General features: G+C 38.0%; 1 protein-coding gene across 2 annotated transcripts in view; it reads left to right on the top strand.

The window, feature by feature from the left end:
* Positions 1 to 16,266, top strand: part of SLC39A10 (solute carrier family 39 member 10) — a 120,900-nt gene that overhangs the window by 19,973 nt on the left and 84,661 nt on the right. The window contains exon 1 of one of the 2 annotated variants that reach the window (XM_080599926.1): positions 12,950 to 13,231. The exons of the other annotated variant lie outside the window; for it this stretch is intronic. The gene's annotated coding sequence lies outside the window, so the exon portion shown is untranslated. Of the gene's footprint in view, positions 1 to 12,949; positions 13,232 to 16,266 lie in introns of those variants that run through there. 2 annotated transcript variants of the gene reach the window in all.

Here is a 16,266-nt window from a genome sequence, read left to right as displayed (position 1 = left end):
ACCCAGATTCCTCTCAGGAGAACTGTGTGGGTAATGTACCACACAACATCTACATAAGATTTCAGAGTGCTAACTGTTGAACATCAAAAAATCATGTTTTGGTCATCTCTTCTGCAGTGATGAGTGAGACAGGTATTTTGGAAGTACTTTTGAACAAAAGAGCAGATCGGTTGAGAAAATATAACTGTAGTATTTCCCATTTGCTTGGGTCATCGTAATGGAATCTATGATAAAATGAGGTATTATGTACCATTATTGTGGGGCTAAAGTAGGACACCTTTATTCTACAACTGTCAGAATAAAAGTGAAGGTAAACCCAACTAACAGTGCAAGGCAAATTCCTGCATAAAAGAAGAAAATCAGTGAGTTACAGCAGTGGTCTGAAAACCTTATTAGTTCAATGGATCACCTTTATATAGATTTTAATAATTATAATATAAATAAGGCAGTCAGGATAATGTAAAATAGCCCATCATGTAATACTAAGTATGTCAAAGTTATTACCGTAGTGTTACAATTACTTGAGTTTAATAGAGAAATATAAGACACATACAGAAAGTAATTGAGATAAAATAGCACAGTAAATTGGTGTAGTCCTGCAGAAAGTGATGAGCCACAGTTATTAATTTCAACAATTACAAACTTACATAAAGCAAGTTCTGCTTCTCTTGTGTCAATGAATGGCTGTGTTAAAGCAAATAGTCTACGCTCTTAATGTAATTTCCTTAGTTCGTGAATCTGGAAGGTTGGTTAAACATCCCACCTTGTTTTTCTATAATGCTGTGCTGCATGTGCTTGAGTGTTTCATCCGCAGTTGTAATTGCAGATGGGGACATGCGTTGAAGTGTGCTGTAGAGCATCTTGTGTTTTGAAGCGTCTGTCCTGAGTGAAGCGGATATGCCTTCAGCCTGCCTCATTGCTAAGGGCATTCATGAATCTCAAATGAAATAAGCTAATTCTTTTTTGTGTCTCCCTTACACTAAAAATACCTCTCCTTTTCTATCCTGGAGTTATCCCATGAGCTTCTGCCTTTTTGAGTGGCTTTTTGTGAGGAAGGTAAAGAAAATTGACTGTCTGTCAAGAGAACATTAAGATGAAGAACAAGAAAGAGGAGGAAAACATCCAGAAAGATACAATAACAACCTTGCTTCTTCCTCTCTATGAGAAAAAGTAGGACAGAGATTTTGCATAAGCAAAATGCCACTATAAGGAACAAGTCGAGAAATGCTAAAAGTCCAGCAAGTAAGTCAACCTGTTGGTACCTTGGCACAATTTGCGTCAGACAATATTTCCTGGAGCAGAACTTCCCTAGGAGAGGGATTGGAAGAGTCTCTACTCATGGTTTAAGGAACATAGGACACTGCCTGACTCAGCTTCAGAAGTCAGATGAGTAAGATTTTATGATTAATTAGGAAATCCAGAAAGTGCTTATATGGTAGGATATCCAGCAAAAACCTTGTTGAACTCCTCCTGTGATGAGCTCCTCCTTGCTAAGCTCACACATCCTGTGAGCTCTCCCACTTCTCCAGATGTCTGAGACTTTTAGAAAAGCCCCACCAAAATTATCTGGCCATATTGCACTACTGCTTTGTGAGTAGTTATCAGGTCTTAAAATAGTCTAAAAAATTAGGGTGACCTAATTTTACACACACACACACCATCTAGCAATTAATTCTTCTGTTCCCAGAACAACCTTCTCCCCTGCTAGTTGCACATGCTTGTTCTGCAGCTTCTTCCTCACTCCACCTTTCTTAATCCCAGTGGGCTGTAGATGATCCTCAGCCCGAGTGCTTCCTGTTCCACAGAGCAGGAAGAAATAAGAGATCAAAGTTGTAAGCTTTAGTGCGTGTAAAATCCTCCCCCCCCCCCTCTTTTTTTCCACTTGTGGGGCTGAGGGGAAATAAAAAGATGCAGGTATCCTGAGATGCTTCAGCACTTTTAATGAATTAAATTGTATGATGAATGAAACACTTTCAGAGAGAGAAGAAAACAATTTTTTAAATGTCTGCAAGTTCAGTTTAGTAATTAATGCTTTGCATAGATATTATAGGGGGAACAACTAAGGTTGGATGAGACTGAAAATACGTGTTCTGAATTTGAATTTTTGTAGTCAGTCAGAATGACAATTAAAATGGATAATGGGAAAATAAGGAGGGAGAATAACAGCTTGAAAAAATATCAAAGTACAGCCTCAAAATCTTTTGATTTCCAGAACCACTTCAGTACAGTCTTTAATATGCTGCAACATTCCTAGGATTCACAGTTAGAAATCTTTACACTCTGGGAAAGATTGGAGGTTTGTGCCTTTTTAACAGTCTCCTCTCTGTGTCTGAATATAAAGAAAAAATATGTAAATCTGGGGAAAATGTATATGTTTTCCTGCTAGTGTAGGAAAGTACAGATTATCAGTCTGGGTCATTTTGTCTTGAAGGATTTCAAGAATTTGTCCATAGGCCTTGTTTCAGCTGCTTTTCTTCAAAGGTATCTAAGTGAGCTCTTTCAGCATAAATCTTTCTACGGAAGAGCAGCATCTGCATCCTGCCCCACTATTCACACACCCTTCTGCAGGTTACTTCATGGGAGACATAGTGGTGTGTCTCATGAGGGGAAGGAACAGTGTCAATTACCTGTTGTATGGATCCTCTAAAATTTCTATCCAGGATGAGATATTTCACAAACAGCAAAATCCTGCTGTTGTGGAGAGCGTATTCATGTTTCTCTGTGTCAGCTTAACTAGAATGTGATAGTGTTAATTGCTACTGATAAAGCCAGATCTCATACAGAAAACTATAAAGTACTATACCAAGTGTATAATTGCATCTCTTTTGATACACACCAATTGCTAAGATTCTTTAGAGTAAAACACAAATTTGAAATACACTTTACATTAAAACAGAGTCAAAGGAAAAAAACATTGCAGTTTCTTGAATAAGCTATTTCAAACCTGAGAACATTTTCAGAATTGCATTTCAGACACAGAAAATCCAAATCTTAATTTTTCATATTAGCTCATATCCAAAAGTGTTGTAGAAATCTTGAAATATTTGATATAGAATCCCAGAATATGGTGGAGACCCCTTTCCCCTGCTAGTTAAACTTTAATATGTTAATTCTTGACCCAACATATTGAAAAAAAAAAGGGGGGGGGAGGGAATTCATAATGTTGGTCACTGAAGTTGAAAAAAATGAAAAGGAACCTCAGGCTTTTATAATATAAATTTGTATGCATTTCTTTTAAAGTCTGATTCAGTATCCACTGACATCAAAGATCAGACCTCTTTTAGATGAGACTGGGCATTGAAATGAAGATGCTGTTACCAGACTGCCCAGTTATGACTCTCAGGTGAAAACCCCATTATTAGTATGTACTTATATTAGGCTCTACAAATTACCACAGTATCATTCAGTTACTGTGGCATATTTTGTCTTTAATGTTTGGATCTTTTCAGAAATTATCTCTGTTATTAAGAGATATATGTAAAAATACTATCAGTTCAGAATCGGGCCATGAAATTTATACATAAAAATGTATTCCTCCTTTGAGGAAATTTATATTAAGTTGGAAAACCCACCAAAAATCTGTTTACCCATAAAATTAACACATCAAACTTTATGACTCAAGAGAAAATATCATAAATACAAAAAGTTAAATCATTTGCATAATTCAGACAAGAAATACCATGTCAACTACTGCCAGTTTTATTGGTGTTATGTTAAATGATCCTTTCCTGCATTTGCTTCATTGAGCCCTAATAACATTTGCCTTTCTTCCTGAGTTGAAATCACATTAGCATGGCAAACACTAGAAGAGAAATCTTCTGGATGGTTTATTTGAATGATTTATGAGGAGCTTGGTATGACAGCTTTTGACAATACCTAATCCTGGAACCTTATCCGTGACCTTCGCTAACCAGAGAAATATTGCCAATTGTTAAAGAAGGTGAAATTAAAGTGCCAAATTAAAAATAATAATAATAATAATAATAATGATAAATAAAAATAAAACAGGTTGGTTTAGGAAAAGGAAAAGCACATTTCCAAACCAGAGTTGAGCAATTATAAAAGTCCAGGTTCTGGTTAACAAAATGAAGACAAAAAACAGTCTGTGAGATAAGGCATACCCCAAATGTGACGTAGCAGGCAGTTCCCCAGATCTGACACTGTGTCACTGAGTTGTCACTCATTGTGTCAGAGGTGTCGCTGTGCCTTGCCTGTTGGCTCCCTTCCTCACTGCACCCCGAGTTCAGAAACTTTCTGTCCTGCTGGACGGCTCCCATGCCTTATGGAGCATGGGCTCAGATCTCAGAGAGAAAATAATCTTATTCTTTTAAACTAGGACTGTGGCAGAAGGGTGGTTGAGATGGCACCTATCAAGGAACATTTTGGGAGGCACATTTATGAACTGGAGAATCTGTGGGCAGCTAGAGTTGTTCTTGTATACTGATTTAATATGTCATTAGGTTCAGCTTTGTTCTACAAAGCCTCTGAAGTAAAGGACAACTTTCTCCTGGAAAAAATGTGTTATTTGGATAGTAAGTGTGGGGAGAACACTAGTTATTGTAGTTACAGTGGCATTGCTATTAACTGTAATTGATATTAGGAGTGATGAAAATAGCCCATGGAGAACCTGCTCTTCTTCTTCTAGAAGAAGGGAAGGGAGCCCAAGCAGAGCAAATGAAGAGGCAGCAGTCCCCGGCAGTCCCTGCTCATATGGGGACTATTAAACGCATTTCTAAACTGTTTAGAGTAGGGTACAAATGAAACCATAACCCATATGCTGCTATGTATTTGTAGTCTAAGGGCACCCAGCAGACCTGATTATGGAGCAGGTCCTTGTTGTGTTCAGTTGCTATTCTGCTCATAAACATGTGCAAACAACTTGCCATGCCTGTACTAAACTCCTTATTGTAATTTCATAGCAAATTCTATTCCATATCAATTTTCTATTATAGTATCTACGCGGGTATTTTGTGCAGATTGTGTAGCAAGAAGCTTAATCTGAAACATCTGCAGCAAGACAAGATGATCACATAAACACTATTTCTTGCAGAAGGTTCCGTCTATAAACTACACTGAAGTCTGTTTCCACTGTGTCAGCACAATCCTACCTTTGCATTTCCCTTTTATCATCAAAATGGAGAACAAAGGAAAATAAAATACAAGGGAAAAGTCAAATTCCCAGGCACATAATCAGTGTGTTCAGACAGAAACTGACAAAGCTCTGAAAATTATGTCCCTACTCTGTAAACCTGTTCAATAAACTGCATTAAATATCGCTGCTGAGTATCTGTTTATGTGCCTAAATTCCCAGTAAGCCATATGGAAAATTACTTTCTAATGTGGAATCACCAGAGCTTTTTGATAGCAAAAACTCAACACACATGCTGAACTGCTCCAGAGTAATTCATGTAGTCAGCAATCTGCAATTTTCAGACCCTAATGGATACAGTAGACACTTAAGGGATATCAACTTCAGCAGTAGCAGCACTGTACTCTATCACATTGCCCTGTAATACATGCAATGGCTCACAGTCTCTAAAATGTAAAAGACAGTATAAATTATCCTTGTAGTTGGGATTTAACCTGGAAGGTTGGTATCTGTACCCAAGCAATTTCTCCTCAATCATGCCCACTAGGCACTTACGGCATGCTGCTCAGCGTCAGACATGTTTCAGCTCTAAAGATACTTTTATGCAGTCTAATCTGCTTATAAAATGTAATAAGTATGCAGCTTGCCATCAACACACAAATAGCTTTTGTCAGCAAACATGCTAATTGCAAAAATATGCATTCCAAGAGTTTCCATGTTAGTTCCTTAATGGACTGAGCACATTAGATGTTTTCTCATTACATCATTTTGGATATGAGGATGAATGCAAGTCCCAACACAGGTTTCAGGCACTAGAGACTGCAGGTTATAAAGATTCACATAGTAATTGAAAAATTTCACAAACAAAAGGAGTCATTTTTAGACAGGAAAATGCTCTGAATGGAATACCTGTTAAACATTTAGTGCATGCCCCTTGGAAGTCAGTGGAGCATTTGGATCCCCTCTTACTTTGAAAGATGTCGGTAATAAAAGCCTAGTCTTGCTTGATTTGTAGCCTCCTAATTTGATCTTTTTAGTTCAGGATGTTCTTCAGCATCCTCAGTGGGAAATAAGCAGAAGAATTATGTATTTGTACTTCTAGATGCCTAGGAGGATTTTCCCTTTTATTATGATCCACTAAACTGGAGCAGGATTCAATTAATAAAACATACTCCTAACTGCAACTGCCTATAATATGATAAGTCAGAATATCAGAGCCCCTAGTATAAATGCAAACATGTCCAAACTTGAATGTCTGGTGAAAAGTAATTCATTACAGTGGATAATTTTAACCTAAATAAATTAATTTTGTAGGGGTAACTTTGTAAGATTTTTCCAAGCAGACTATGAGGAAAAAGCTGCCCTGGCTACTGCAGCTGCCAAAGTAGCAAACTGAGTAAAAGCAACACCAGACAGAAAAGGGAAGAAAGCTCATTTTCAAACCTTGAAAGTTGGCTTTGTGCACAAATGTGAACTAAGGACACAGTGCTGTTAGCCACTGCTGAATTCCCTCCTTCAGACTTTAAGAATGGGGACTAAGTAACAGCAAAAACCCGTGGGTGATGGGACAGCCTTTGTGTCAGAGCTCTGTGGCACTGAGTTCAGTCTCAGCCCTGCTGCAGCCAGCACTCCTGTGCTCAGGGCTGGAGCAGAGCCTCACTGCCAAGCAGAGGATCCCAGCACGCACAGGCACCAACACGTAGCAGATCAAGGCATAATAGCCGTGTCTTCAGCAGCGGGAAAGAACTGTGAGAAAAAAACTTGGGGCCAAAAACTGCCTAGAGCCTAAACACTGGGAATGACTTCATTTTTTAAGGCAGAAAGGAAGGTAGGAAGTCCTGTTATGCACAGGGAAGGAAAGAAGTCCTTGAGGCTCATTGGTGAAGTCTATGATTTGAAAAGCACTAGTTTAACACAAGGATAGTAAGTGGAATAATGTTTTTTCTTCAAATAAATTCATAAATTAAAAAGAATGTTACATCCTTAACATTCTTAAAGAAACATTTTTGCTGGTTATAAATAAATCAATAAAACTGAAGACCTCTGACTAATACATTGCAATTGGATTTGTAGGTTATCATTGAACATTTGTGTCAAATGAGGAAAATATCTCCAAAGGTATTGAGTTTAAAATCAAAACCAGCAAGTTGTTCACAAAGACAGTTTAGTTCTTGGCAGCTCTTCTAAGAACACATTGACTGATCTCTGCCCACATAAAAGAGGAGCCTATACTTAGTGCTTTCAATAAATTGAAGGTTTGGATATTCCAAGAGGGTGTGAAGAATATGAGGAAAATGTAGATTTAAAATAAAATGCCAGGTATTTCATCCTGCACAATTCCTGTGCTCAGTATGGGGAGAGCTGGGAGAAATGCACCGTGTATGGAAAGAAGTCGGACTAGGTGAACTCTTCTGGCCTTAAGATGTAGATATGATTTAACTGAGTTTAATGGGACTCAGTAACACAGGCATCTGGACAAAACAAGTTTTGTGAGAATATTCATTTGCATTATAGTTGCATATTTCATGAGACTTCTTACATTTATTGTAAATTAGTATCAGTATCAAATTCCTTTCTTTACCAGGTTGTTTCCCATCTTTTTGTTCCTTTTTGCTTCTTATTTTTCTTCCTTCATATCCTTTTCTGCAATTGCTTGTCTTTTTCTAATTTAGTGTCCCCAGCTGCTTGCTTTCTTTCACTTTTTACTTGCATATTGCAATTCACTCATGTTCCTGTTTCCTTCCATCATCATCATCAGAAAATAGATACTGATAATGTGACATTAGCTGATGTTAATTTTGCTGCTTTGCCTGCATTACTAAGCATATTTAACCTGGGAGATTGACACAAGTAATAAAAAATTTGCTGGTTTGCTAGTGCAAACCAGCAAATTTTTTTAAGTGCTAGCCTTAAAGTATGTTTCTCTGCTATAAACAGAACAGGGATCTTTTGAGTTACTGGACAAAATCGTAAGTTAAAGAAAATTCTTCTTCTTCTTCTCCTGCTCCTTCTCTCTCTCTCTCTCTTTTTTTTTTTAATAAAACTGAAAGAGCACTTATTCCAGTTACAAATACTGCATATTCTTTCAGAGGTATCTGTGTCATTTCATCAGTGAAGAAGCTGACTGAACAGTTTTGGAAGGGTGCTCTCTCATTCCCCATCTCTGCTTTAAAGAGGCAGCCATGTTAGATTGTTTCCTAGTGTTCTAGTTAGCCAGTAAGCACATTGGCTCCCCTGCCACTAAATGGAAGTTCTTTTACAAAACTATAGCACTTTTAAGTCCAGTCCTGCCTTTTTCATACATCAGTTAAGTTTCATTTCTGGGGGTTTGTCCTCTACATTAACTTATCATGCCAAGCCCCAAATTATACCTAGAACTAGCTCCAGTGCACTCTCTACAGAGGATGCAGAAGATAAAAAAGTAACTTGCTGGTTCTCACACAACCCATCACATTGTGATTTATTACAAAATCTGTGAAGAAAATGATTGTCATTAGTCTCAAAGCTTTGAATCGGGTCCTTTGAGAATGGATGAAATTGCGTTGCATGATGTTATGAACTAGCAGGCTTAAAGGATTCAAGTTTGGATTGTGGTACAAAATGTTCAAAAGACATTTAGTTGAAAAAAAAAATCAAACAGCTGTTTCCCTATTTTGGAAGGCAAGAAGAACAAGGCAACCATTTTACAAAGTTGTACTATAGATACAAGATGTCAGGTGAAGAGAGCCAGCTTCCTCATTAATTTTCTAGTGAATTAAACAATTGTTTATATCGGAGACATCCTAACAACATGATTAAATTAATAATTATTCATTGTACAACAATCCAAAGTAAAAATGCTCACTGAAAATATGAAGGATCTAAACAAAACTATTTATAAATAATTGGGACTAAAGTATTTTTTCTATATCAAGTATTTAGCAGTGAAAAAAAAAAAGAAAACTCTTTAAATTATTTATAACAGCACAATTAACTAGTTAAGCAATTAATAAATTTGCTTATTCTGTAACTTCTATTGCTGAGAATTAAAGTGTATGGATAGTAAATAAAGTCTTGTTTCATGGCAGTCACAGATTTTATAGTGCATGAGAAACTGTCCCATCTTTAATTTAAGCTTCCATGGCATCTAACTTTGCACTTGAGCCTGCACAGGATCAGCACTTTTTTCTTGCATGCCTCTATGAGATTATAAAAAGCCATCTTATCTTGTAAATGGGTATTTATCCATCTTACAGCAAGTGGTTGAGGGTACACCTTGTTCATTAGCACAATTACTAACCTAGTCATAATTAAATGAACTCTGCATTTGAACTAATAGGCTGTAAACAGCAATGAATAAGGGCACCTAAACAGCAATTTAAATGCATCTATTTTGGTGAAATGAGTATTATAAAAAAGAGAGACTTAGTTCATATTAGAAATAATTTCCTGCCCGAGTCAGCATCTTTATATTATCTCATGTGCTTATTTACTTTTCATATCATTACTGCTGTTGCTTTGCTATATCTCTTTTTTTTTTTTAATGATAGCATCAGTTTTTCTCTGCCAAGAATCTTATTCTCCATAATTGCTTCTCATATTAGAACTTTTCAGAAATGAGTGGCAATTTGGCACTAGTAGTTGAGGTGATGCTGAGGACTTTCTAGACATGCAAAACTAAAAATACGCTCTCAGGAGAGTGGAAAGTAGTCTTACCACTATATGTAGGTTCCTAATTCAGCTGGTGACACTGACCAGCACTAGGCCAGCAAGTCCATTTAGGGCACCTCTGATTTCAGTGAAGATAGAAAAGCCCTGCTCACTGTTGTCCTATGGAGATGCATAATTTAGACTTTCTCTCTGGTGAGACACTCATGTGGTGCTCATTAGGGGTTGATTCTCAATTATTATTTCTTTGAATGTCATGTGATGACTCCTTAAAAAATCAAATTTCTCGTGAAAAGTAAGGGGGTGGTGCTATTAGAATTATGTAATGCAGAGAGTAAATCAGGATTTCCTAGAGTGGCGTTCATAACATTGTTGTACTGAGAATTGACTTTTCAGAAAAGAGATCTTCTGAAAGGTCTAGGTCCAAATGAGATAAGAAGAAATGATTTCATGTTTTGATACCTGTTGTACTAAATACTGCCTTTTTCATACTCTGAATAGTCAGAATTCAGTGATAAATGTGATCACTTTGTTCAGAAATTCAACTTAACCTGTTACGTACTTTGTGTAAGATGGAGAAATGATCTGTTCATATTTAGGATGGGACAAAGGGGAACTGTAAAACTGCCATAAGAGTCATTGCAGATTCAGAAAACTGGTGAAGAAAAGACACTGTAGATGTGGCAATTTGTCTTTTCCTCTGAATGAGGTGCCAACAAGCAAGTTGAAGGAACTGAACTAATAAGTATGGCTAACTGATTTAATTTTGCATGGCAATGCCTTGAACTCAGTTTAGTCCTTAGTTGCATCAGTATAAAGACAGAGAAGTTACAGGAATCAGACTGAAGGCAGACTTTTATTGATTATTCTTTATATCAAGTTGGGAAGAAACAGCACAAATGTGAAGCTACAAGTCAGTGACTCCCAACAATAACTTTCCTACAGTGTTTCCTTACAAACTTTCAAAAAAAAAAAAAATGTATATCCCATAGGGTCTGTTAGGGTAAACTAAAGGCTAAGAACACTGAAATCTTCTGAAATAAAAGATGGTGAAGAAAGTTCACTGACTCTTTAGAAGCAACGCTTTCTGAATCAAAATATTATGTTATGGTACTGACCTGTACAGGATGCCAAATACAATATGCACCAGTTCATCTGCAAATGCCAACCTCCTTGAATCCACACTGTCTGTATACTCATGGCCAAATGCATCCTGTAGGCAAGCTTGGCTACCTGCTGCTGAAAATCCACCTATGACAGCATAATTTGATGGGCATGCCACTGATCATATATTCTCTCTTACAACATCCACTGGCCAGTATCAGGAAGGCAGGATATCCCTTCCTAGAGAAGAATTTGGCATCACATGTTGTAGGGCAGATGAGAGATCTGGGCAGCTTCAGTTCAGGTTGCTGTTACAGCAATACAGAATTGCAGGTCCTGAAAAGAGAGGTGCTATATGTCTCGTTCAGGGATATGCAGACTCCTGTTCAGTCCCTTTAATGAAAGAAATTGTAGCCTGGGTAGTTCTGAAAATAGTCAGGTATGTGTGGGAATACTGAGACATTAAAACCACCCTTCTTAAATTAATCTGAAAATTAACTTGCGTTAGCGTAAAATCAATGAGATTAAAATCCAACCCAGAGATTCTCTCTGGGAAGACCTTTCCCTATGATTACTGTTCATGAATAGGTTCACCAGTCTATGCTACAAGAATTGTGTAACTGTATTTTGGGGCTATATCAAGTGATCCAAATTTCTTCACAGCTCAGACATTGGTTCTAAAAGTTGTTCACATACTTGGACATCTTAACGAGAAGCACAAATGCGGAGGCTGGTTTTCTTAGGCCTTCCATAAATGCTGGTGGAGCACGGGAACTGTTGTAGGAGATGGTCCAGAATAAGAATATCTAAATTAGGTTAAAATGCGGCAATATGAGTATCCTCTCTTCCTTTGTGCCTCCCAAAATTATAATTTAGATGGCACAGTCCAACACTTAAGATAAAGGCAACGTTGTATTATCCCTTAACTTCCAGGACACTAAGCTGCTCTAGATACTAAAATAGCATCCCAAATAAACTAACATAGGCCTAGAGCCTTTTATTCCAACCTTGCACTGCTTTTGTATTGATGGAAGTCTGCCCTAGCCCCTTCAGTCCTAGGATCTTTCTAAAGTTTATGTTCTGGAGTTATTATCTGAGGAGTCCTCAAATCTAGAGACGGCACAACAACTTCAGAGTGGTTTCAGGCAGAAACCTCCAGGAACACTGTCCCACCTACAGAGACCCTAACAGGGAACTTCCACAGGCTATAAGTGATCCTCAGTCCTTTGATGAACAAAAATGAAGGTTCAACCAGAAGACATTGAGCTCATAATTCATAGTTCATAATTTGGGCAACAAGAAGACACCCCACTGACAGCGTTTTGTAACCTTTGACTAGACAAATCTCTACAGCCTGCTAGTTGCTTCATGAGGTAGACTCCTTGCAAAACTGTGCTGGAAGTTTAGTGCTTGGAAAGAAAGTGCAGTTGTCCTGAAAAAAAACTTTGAAGTCAGGAGCAATGCCTTTGTAAGCCTGTCTCATTTTATCCAGCATTAACAAAGGGCCCTAGCGTGTTTCATGGCACTCTGTGGCTTAATTGCTTGTGTCTTTTTCTCCTCTGACTCTTTCAAAATGAAGAATGTTATTTCCATATATCCTCACAGGTTATATGCCATTAATGACCATCCAGACTGCAGCTGTATATTTATTTCTGTGCATTTCACACTATCTGTGAAGTCTTTTCTTTTAAAGTAGTTCAATCTTTTAAAAATGTGAAAAAGAGGCCAGTTGATTTGTTCCCATAGATAATCAAATTCTTCAAGAAGTCTCTGTGCTGGTTTTTATACACAATTCTTGCCGCCAAACTTTTTAAATCTAAGTGTTAAAGCGAGTCAAAGGCAGGAAGGTGAATCGACTAGGCACTCACATGAGGATGAGATAACTCAGTGCTTTCATGCTGCGGGATAGCTATTTCATGATCTTTTGCTCGTGAAGGGAAACAGCAGTTCTGATTAAACACTATTTTATCAGTGCTCTTTGTAAGCATAACTCAGTGAAGATGACGGTATGATATGGCTGAGTTTTTAAGGCTTGTGCTCAAAAGACATGTATCTTTAAGCCTAGTACCTAATGTGGATTCTCTCCTAATTAAGAACACCTGTAGGGGCCTGACCAGAACCTGTGGTTCAGCAGCAAAACTGCCGAAGGGCTCTGAAAAGGCAGAAACTTTGTGTTGTCTTTTAACCTAAATTATAACAGAGTTCAAGCCTGTGCCAAGCAGAGTAAAGCTATATAATTTATGAGCTAAGAGGGCAGCTTGGGGCCCATTTGAGGTGATTTTTTATTAGTGCAGTAGCATAAACAGTTCTTCTTTACTTGAGCACTGGAAGGCAGGCCGTATAAAGGGGATCCAGCCTATGCTCGGATCTGCGTAGCCCGCGGATGTTCAGGTAAGCATGTTTGCGTTCTCTGTTTTCTTTTTGGAGCAATGGCTGAGGAAGGGGTTTGTTGAACAAGGTTATGCAGAGCTCTTCAACAGCATGCTAGAGGAAGCTCTGAGCTGTATGACTCTGTGGCGTGCAGTTCAAGCACGCAGTTTTGTTTTCCGCTGTTGAAGTCTTAGCCTGTTCGAGAGGATCTTTTCTACTTTGTTTGATTCATCGTCTGCCTTGGTTTTCGAAGGCCTAGGGATGCCAAACCTCATGAGTGGTGTAATGGGGCTGCCCACAGTAATACAAACTACTCAGCCTTAATGATGGGTTTGGGCCCTTGGCTTTGCTTGTGTTTTGAAGAACTCTTATTCCTACACACAAGCAGGTGTTATTTAACAAGTGGAATGCTATCAGATATAACCAGAAGATTGTTATTGAGCATACATTACAAGTATAAGGAGTATTTTTTAAAAAAATCTTTTGTAGAATATTATTAATATTGTAGTCTGAAAACATGATTTGTAATAAACTCAAAATGACTGTGTAGAACAAAACTCAACATATTATTTTTTTCTTGTATCAAGGTTTGTGGGGCTTTGGAAGATTTTAACAATAAGCTTTTACAGCACCTGCATGTCTCAGCAAACACTGTCTCTGTAACTAGACAAGGTGAGAGTAGCCTAGAGATACCAACTAACTGGAGTAAGAACTAGGGCAATGTCCAGTTGACCCATCTCCAGGAAGAAGACAGGTTCTGGGATCATCTGATCTGGTTTCTGTCTCAGTGTTGTTATTTTGTGGTGTTTTTGTTTGTTCGTTATTTTTAACTGTCATTTCGAATGTAATAGTTATAGAAAAGGAGGTGCCTTGAAAATGTTCTTGCTTCTTGTTGTTACGTTTATTTCTAGTAGCTTTTGTTTGTTTGCTTTTGTCTCCTGCAAATGAAGTTTTCAGTACAGTGCAAGCTGTGATGTCTGCTGTTGTTCAAAAGTGCATCTTTAAGTTCCATCTACTTTTAAAATCCATCTACTTTTATCTGAACAACAGAATAATATTCAGAAATCTTTCTTAATGCTAGCCATTACTGGGATGTTAATTTTCCATGGGCATTTTTTTCTGAAAGCTTAATTCTGGCCTAGCTTCTTCATTTAGTCATGTACCGCTGCCATAGTATGTTGGCACAACCACCGCTATGAGATACGAGTTAATTTTTTTTATCCAATGTTTACTTTAGGAGGAAAAGCGAAAATCAGTTTTGAAGTAATAGATCCTGTGCTTTACTCAGTATTTTCCTTTGTTCTAGGAATTGCAATTTCTTGTGTACCTGATGAAGCAAAACAACAGAACTAATTCTCAGACAGTGTAAGCAGTGTTGTAGCGTATCAATGGGCTGTTAAAGTGTGTAGATGAATATCTATGCTTGTAGGCTGCGTTTCTTGAAAAGAGGATAACTAGGTGGGTTATTCCTTCCTCTGTAATGAGTCGTTTCTCTGTCTGTTTTACAATTACTTCAGTTCTCCGTGTCTTGATACTAGATAGTCAAGACCTTACTTTGCTGTCTTCTTGCAGATGGCTGAGAACAGTATAGCTAACAGGTAGGCTCAGACATGTAAGTGGGGTTGTGTGCTTTACTTGCATCTGCATACCAGATGTATATTCTAAAATGTCTGTTGAACTCAAGACTTCCTGAAACCAAACGTACAGTCCATAACACCTTTATTTAGCAAATGTAAGAACGATTTGTTGTGTGTTGTCTGTAAAAGCAATGTAGGCAGATACACTGGAGCCCCAGGAAAGTCAGGGGGGAAAGCACTCTAGCTCCTTTTTTGTGCATCAGTGGTGCACAAGCAGGATCAGCTAGAGCAGGTTGTCCAGGATCACATCTGGCTGGCTTTTGAATATCTCCACATGTGGAGATTTCACAACTTCCAACATGGTCCAGTTTTTGCCCACACAATATTGTGAGGTGGAGCAGAGAAAGATGCTGTTGTTCAGATTGACTTTCTGCATTTTAATTTGTGCCTATTTTCTCTTGTGTTGTCACTGGGCACCGCTATAAAGAGCCTCCTTCTGTCCTCTTTATGACTTGGTACAGTAACTTCACTGGAAAAGACAGTTGTAATGGAGATGGTTTAGGCAAGCTAGCTCTGTGCTGTTCTGTTTTGTCTGCAAGATAGCCAGGGTCCAAAGCAGCAACTACTTCTGTAAGAAACCTACTGAGCCCCTCTGCTGTAGCCTCCACCAAAGACAGAGGTTTGAAATACCTACATTTAACGATGTTCTTCTATGCTTCAGTAACTTGTAGGCAATAAAACTTGATTGTTCAAGTCAGTTCAGGAAACTATCACCATGCTTGGATCATGAGCTTTCAATTTCTTGGGTACTCTCTTAATGTTTGTCAGTTTAAAGCTTCAGGCAAAACCAAAGAGTTTCTAAATTCATTGGATAAGGGAAATAGGTCATCTAAATCTCTGCAAACTTTGGTTGCCACGGAGATTCCTTACTGCATATCACAATCAAGATTAAAATGTAAAAAGACCTTAAAAGCATTTGTTGGTTCTGGTTCCTGATGGTTGCTGTTAAAACAACTGCAATAGTTGGAGTCTGCATTTTTAAAAAACATCTCTTTGAAGTTACTCTATTTTTTTATTTTCTCTGTAATGTTACATGATGAGTGCTGCAGATGCATTTCAAGCTGGGTAGATATGTTTCAAGATGGGTAGATACATTTCAAGCTTGCCAGTTGCGGCAGAAGGGGACATTTTGTTTAAAAGAATCTTCTCCTGATGAAAAGCTGGAGCCCTGCCCCCATTAAGCACCATCAGTTGGCATAACTCTCTTGTGTTGCCCAGTTATGTCCCATAAGCCTGAGGTAAGAGGCGTTTCTTGCTAAATGATCAAGAGGGAGAGTCATTTCTACTGTTAGAAATGTTTTACAAAATAATCTGAGAAGTGAGTCAGACTGCAGGTTATGCTTTGACTTAAAACAACCAGGGCTGCAGTTCCAAGCCTGAACATGAGCTTGATGCTCTCATCTTGGAATTCTTAAAAAT

The sequence above is a fragment of the Anser brachyrhynchus genome (assembly GCF_964034855.1).
Source record: "Anser brachyrhynchus genome assembly, chromosome: 7".
Taxonomy (NCBI): Eukaryota; Metazoa; Chordata; class Aves; order Anseriformes; family Anatidae; genus Anser; species Anser brachyrhynchus.
This window is presented reverse-complemented; position numbering and strand designations above follow the sequence as displayed.